This window comes from Zingiber officinale, chromosome 3B, assembly GCF_018446385.1.
Source record: "Zingiber officinale cultivar Zhangliang chromosome 3B, Zo_v1.1, whole genome shotgun sequence".
Classification (NCBI taxonomy): Eukaryota; Viridiplantae; Streptophyta; class Magnoliopsida; order Zingiberales; family Zingiberaceae; genus Zingiber; species Zingiber officinale.
This window is the reverse complement of record NC_055991.1, coordinates 47,716,992-47,722,991: the sequence shown is the minus strand read 5'-3', so window position 1 is coordinate 47,722,991 and position 6,000 is coordinate 47,716,992.

Below are 6,000 nucleotides of genomic sequence, written 5' to 3'. Positions count from 1 at the left end.
GGGATAATCCCTCTACGAGGTTAAGAAGTTCTACACAATCAAGCAACAAGCAATTGAGACAAAGCATAAAAGATCATCCAACGAGTATAAGCATAATACGAGTTTTACATCAAATTGAACCACAACTACTCCCTAATCCTAGAACAAGGGATCTACTTCATGAGTATCGGAGAAATACCCAAAGACATAATGTAGATAAACATACAATCTTCAGACACAGAGAAAGAAAGAAAGAATATGCTTATCCAAATGACGATGAGTGGCCTTCGGATCCAATTATCTGCTTATGGAGTCAATGTGGTGGTGGAAGATTGCTGGATGGAGGTCTAAGATGGCATGGGACGACTTCAAGATGTTTCTCCAACTGACTGCTTGCTTCCCCCTCGCTCCCCCCGAGAAAAAGGGTTAAAACCCTTATATAGACTAGGGTTCGGCTGCGGCGACACGACTGTGCCAAGATGGGACAGTCGCGTTCATTCTCTTCTCTGGTGGCGCTGCACGGTCGTGCTAATTGTCACGGTCGTGTGGTGTCTGGCCTCGATCCCTGGGGCATGGTCGTGCAAGGATGCACGGTCGTGTACTTCTTGGTCTCAGCATGGGGTGGCACGACCGTGCAAGGATGCATGGTCGTGTGCTGATCCGCTTCTATCTTGGCCACACGACCGTGCAAGGATTGCATGGCCATGCACTGCTCCCCTTTTGTCTGGTCACACGGTCGTGCAAGGGTGCACGACCGTGTTCTTCGGCTTGTTCCGTGCATTGATAATAGTCATTTTTACTCCAAAAGTTGTCTCTGTTAACATAAAACCACACAAAGAGCAGATATCTGAACAAAAAAGTATATATAATGAATACAAGATGAAAGAGGCAATCATGCAATGAATATATATGCATAAAGTACGTGAATGTGCGCTAAAACATGCGTAAATGATCATGATATTTGTGCACATCACACCCCCAGACTTGATCCTTTGCTTGTCCTCAAGAAAAACGCTACAAACTATGTTCCTAAGTTCCTGCAGTGTTTCATAATCCCTAGTGCATTCGCCTAACTCTATCAACTAGTTTCATTTATAAGCATGACTGTGAAGTAACCTAAGGATGGCCTAAGCATAAGTCCTTTGTGCTCGGTGCAGTAAGTAGCTCAAACTCTTCAAGTTTCAATTCTTTGTCTAAGTTAAGTCGTCATACAATTGAGTTCCTAATGTTCCCGATGATAGACACTTACATGCCACACAATTAGTTCATTTTCCTTAAATTACACAAGGTCTCAAAGGATACTTCTCGGAATCAAGAGAAATATAACATTCATTTTCCCAGTAACCTAACTCGGTCTCAAAGGGGTGAATTGTTAGTTTCCACTCATGACAACTGTTTTTATCCCTTTTTTTCATTTTTTTTGGGTGATATAGAGGTGTAGCACAGTGCTATTACACATGCGATGCATATGTTACGATTTAGATTTTTTCAAATGAGCTTCCATGATCCGAGGTTATCCAATAACCAGAATGTAAATAAGGAATCACCATGGGAATAAAAGTACTAAACAATTTGGATGAATCATAACTATTTCAAGAGTATATCTACCATTCAAGCTTAAGTACTTAAGTGTAGTGAAAATAAGGTCCTTAAGGTTAGGCCAAAACTTATACCCAACTCCGTACAATACTTAGCTTATTTCATGCTACTAAAGATAGAGAAAGAAGATATACCAAATATACTAACACCATCTGAAAACTCATGAACTAAGAAAATGCTAGCTATTTTGCTATCATACAAGTAGCAGAAAAAGTAGACGGTTGATGTTCTCAAATATGCCACAAAATTAAAGATAGGAAAAGAAAATGCAAATGAGGTGCAAGTAGAAACAAATAAAATGCAAATAAATAAAACATGACTAAATAACACAAAGCAAATAAAATATGCAAAAGCAGGTAAAATATGCAAAAGTAAAAGAAAGACTCGACTCGACTCAGGTTGTCCAACAACACCCCCCCCCCCCAGACTTAGACTTTTTATCATCCAGATGAAATCAATATAGTGGCGAGGGTGGGGGATAAGGAGGTCCTCGATGTGAGCCAGGGGGAAATCTAGGCATACTAGGAAGATGGCCAATGTGTTGATGATATTGATACAAGGCGTCTACTTGTTGTCTAGTGATATCCATATCATCCATAAAATTTCTCATTCTTTTCTGGTCAACTTCATAATCTTGGACGAACCCTATCACCTGACTATGGAAGTCCCTAGTGAACTGAAAATGGTCTTGTACCTCCTTAAACTAGTCATCAGAAAGCTTGAAGCAACCCTCCAACAATTGTTGTTGGGCATTGTGCTTCTCGTGAAGAGATTCTAAGGAGGTACGGAAGTCAGAAAAATCAAATCTAGAGGATCTCGTGCCATAGGCGAAAGAGTGCCTAGGAGGTTCCGGATGTCCGGAAGGCTGCGGGAATCCTGATGACGAAGGCTCTTGGTGGTACTCGGGTTCTTCTACAATGGAAGGTACAGTCTCAGGGTGTAAATTAGTAATCACCCAATTCATGGGGTCACGAACTGAAGTGCACTCGGGGCAACGAAGGGGTAATGGAAAACTATTGGATCTAGGGAAAGCAAACTCATTCTCATCCCAGCAAATCATCTTCATAGCAAGACAAGAATCGATGTCGATCTTGTCATTACCATGAATCACCTCTAATCCATCAAGTGCACAACCTAGATTGAACGCTACTTGGGTGATTAATCCTCCAAACACTATCATCCTCGAAGATGCCTTAGCTGCCTTCCACAAAGTTTGTAAAAAATGAAACCCTGAATCAAAAGCAACTTTATTTAACATCGCCTAAAGAGAATACAGTTCTATCTTTCTAACCACTCCATCACTCTCTCCACGACCAAAGATCATTTTACTCATCACTCTGTGAAGGTATTTAAAGGTCAGGTTTTGCATCCGGGATGCTTTGGCTCTAGAGGGTTCATAAGGGTCTTGTGATCCGGTAATTGACATCTAAAATTCGTTCCACTTAATACCACCATCAAATCCATGCGAACCACCAGTAGGTAACCCAAAATAATCATTAAAATCACTAAAAGTCCACCAAACTTCTTTATTCATCATACTAAAAGTTATGACCCCTGCATAGTCATCCTCAGAAGGAAATTTAACATCTATTGAGCTCAAAAATTCAAGAACTAGACGGGGGTGAGTTGGTGCATGGGTGTACATTATATTGTTCCAATCTAAAGCACTAATCATCCAATCTATGTCATCCCTAATTCCTAGCACATCCATAGTAGTGGGATCCATATATTTAGTGCATAAGATTTTTCTAGCGACAAGAATATCATATCTAACATTTTGCTCATGATTTCTAAAAATAATACTGAACTCGTTTTCGTTACCTTCGTCGCGTGCCACCCGCTTTCCTTTTCCCTTCGATGATGAAGCCTTCCCCTTGCCCTTGTCTCCTCCCGGTGCATCTCCTCCGCTAGATCCACTGCTTCCTCGATGAAGTCTCTTCAAGATCTACGACATGATGTGCAAAGGTTTGAGGAATTTCTTGTGGAGAAGGGTCTTGAGGATTGGAGAGGAGAAGGGTGCGCAAAATAGGGGAGTTTTTTCTCTCTTTTTGGATTTGTAGCTTGAGGAAGTTTACATCTAGATGTAGATCTAAGCAAATGTGAGCTCAAGAGGTGGGAAATCAGGGTTTGACGAAGTGTAGTAGAGAGGAGAAGGCTTTTGGGAGAGAGGGAGATGGAAATAGGGATTTTTGGAGGGGTGGGCGGTGCACACGGGCAGGGGCACGACCGTGTCTTATAGACACGGCCGGATCAAACAGGATGCTGCACGGCCATGTCAATTGGCACGACCTCCTTCTTTCTCCCCTCGGCCGAAGTGGCACAACCCCTGTCTTTTTCTCCTCTGTATGAGTTACACGGCCATGCCAGTTGGCACGGCCTAGATCTTCTTCCCCTTTGGCAAGGTTGCACGGTCGTGCCAATTGGCATGGCTCGTGCCTCTTTCTTCTCTGCACAAGCCACACGACCGTGCAGAGTTGCACGACTGGTGGCTTTAGTCTCCATGTTAGCTTCACATGGCCATGTGAGGTCACACGGCCAGCTCCTTTAGGCTCAAAGCGATTCACTCTTCGTCATTTCGGCTCCTCCATCGCCTCCACGCCCATGAAAACGCTCATGGCCAGCTCGTGGAGGCTATGCACATCCTGAAAATGAAATACCCAAAATAAAATTCTAGACAAAGACTCACAAGGGTAATAGAACGACAAAAAGGAATGATGAACTAAAATGAAAGAAAAACCCTTGGGTTGCCTCCCAAGAAGCACTTGTTTTAGGTCTTTAGCTCGACCTCGTTTCAGTTAATGCGGACTAAACCCGTGGAAGGATGGCTCTCCTCCTAGGGTTATTGCTCCAGCCTGCGCCTTTAGTTTCGCTCGTGCAGGACAAATATATTTCTTGTTGTATGCTGGAGGGGAACTCTCATGGAAACTGCACTCCTCGACTTTGTGTATGTTGATCTTGCGAGAATTTCCCTGAGAAGAGGGGTTGCAAATGGAGGAATCAAATAAATCAAACTCGATCTTTTCTTTGCCGATCTCCAAGGATAACCTGTGACTTTTTACATCGATGATGGCTCCAGCTGTGGCAAGGAATGGTCTTCCAAGGATAATCGGTATCTTAGAATCTTCGTCCATATCCAAGATAATGAAATCTGTGGGAACTATACATCCACCCACTTCAACTGGCACATCTTCCACTATTCTCATTGGGTATCTGCATGAATGGTCTGCTAATTGCAGTGCCATAGTGCTCAATTTAATGTTCTGGAGGCCCAGGTTCTTGCATAAAGAGTACAAAAGTAAGCTAACGCTGGCCCCCAAGTCACAGAAAGCTCTCGGTATGAGTTCAGAACCAATTTTGCACGGTATGGAGAAGCTTCTTGGATCCTAAATCTTTGGTGGAGAATTTGCAATAAGGAGAGCGCTGCAATTCTTTGTTAATGCTACAGTCTCGAAGTCGCCCTTCTGCCTTCTATTAGATAAAATTCCCTTTAAAAATTTTATGAACTTTAGCATTTGGTGCAGCGTATCTATCAGTGGTACTTCTATGCAGATTTCTTTGATCTTCTTCAGGAATCGGTTGAACTCTTCATCTTTCTGGGATGCTATAAGCTTCTGAGGAAAAGGGATCGTCTAATTCTGTGGGGTAGCTTGAAGAGTTTCTTCAACCTTTTTAGTAACATCTTCTCCGTCCCTGTTTTTGAGTTTGATTGGGCATTAGGAGAGAGGGCTCCTTCTCTGAGTCAAGCTCCTTCTGAGTAATGATTTGAGGATCTCCCACAGTACATTTGCTCCTCAGCTCAATGCAGTTGCAATGTTTCACTGGATTTAAATCTGGCTTCCCTGGGAATGTACCCTATGCTCTTGAGACGGACTGGGCTATCTGAGCTATTTGGTTGTCTTGCATCTTCAGGTATTTTACAGAGTTTTCCAACCTCTGAGTTAGTTGTTTGATCTCGTTCCTCATCTCCTTTTGCTCCGAGAGAGCTTCCTCAAACATCTTTTCAATCCTGGACAGTTGTGAAGGTTGCTGTTGTTGATAGGTCTGTTTTCCATATTGGTGGCTCTGTTGCCTAGGCTGATAATTCTGATGTGCTGGTCCTTGATCCTGATTATTTCGGTATGAGAAATTGGGGTGATTCCTCCATCCAGAGTTGTATGTATTGGAGTACGGATTATTTTGCCTCTGATTGTAGCTGGTTATTGCATCACACTGCTTAAGTTGGTTCATCTGTGCCTGAATCAGCCTAAAGGGGCAGGTGTCTTGAGCGTGATCTGTACCTCCACAAGTGTCGCAAACACATGCTATTACATTAGCTGTGTTGTTCCCCATGGCTTCAAACTTCTTGGTCAGAGCGTCCAGCTTTGCAGACATGAGTGTAACTGCATCTACGTCGAATTTCCCTAATACTTTAATTGGATTCCC